General features: G+C 77.1%; 1 pseudogene across 1 annotated transcript; it reads left to right on the top strand.

Moving 5' to 3' along the window:
- Window positions 1–9: 9 nt before the first annotated feature.
- On the top strand, window positions 10–495 carry LOC108525156 (transcription factor SOX-18 pseudogene; annotated as a pseudogene). The gene has a single exon (XR_001884222.1). The product of XR_001884222.1 is annotated as a transcription factor SOX-18 pseudogene (transcript).
- Window positions 496–498: the final 3 nt, after the last annotated feature.

Raw genomic sequence — 498 nt, forward strand, 5'->3', positions numbered from 1 at the left:
GGCCGGGGGGGATGGGGCGGGGGGTCCCGGGTCGCGGCGTACGGGGGCTGCGCCGAACCCTCGAGGGGCGTCCCAGGCGCACGGAGGGCTCGGCGCCCACCCGCCCGACGGCGTTCCACTCACTGGCGCCCGCGGCCCGCAGGCAAAGCGTGGAAGGAGCTGAACGCAGCGGAGAAGCGGCCCTTCGTGGAGGAAGCCGAACGGCTGCGCGTGCAGCACCTGCGCGACCACCCCAACTACAAGTACCGGCCGCGCCGCAAGAAGCAGGCGCGCAAGGCCCGGCGGCTGGAGCCCGGCCTCCTGCTCCCCGGATTAGCGCCCCCGCAGCCACCGCCCGAGCCTTTCCCCGCGGCGCCTGGCTCGGCTCGCGCCTTCCGCGAGCTGCCCCCGCTGGGCGCCGAGTTCGACGGCCTGGGGCTGCCGACGCCCGAGCGCTCGCCTCTGGACGGCCTGGAGCCCGGCGAGGCTGCCTTCTTCCCACCGCCCGCGGCGCCCGAG

Source organism: Rhinopithecus bieti, unplaced genomic scaffold, assembly GCF_001698545.2.
Source record: "Rhinopithecus bieti isolate Rb0 unplaced genomic scaffold, ASM169854v2 scaffold_11122, whole genome shotgun sequence".
Lineage (NCBI taxonomy): Eukaryota > Metazoa > Chordata > Mammalia > Primates > Cercopithecidae > Rhinopithecus > Rhinopithecus bieti.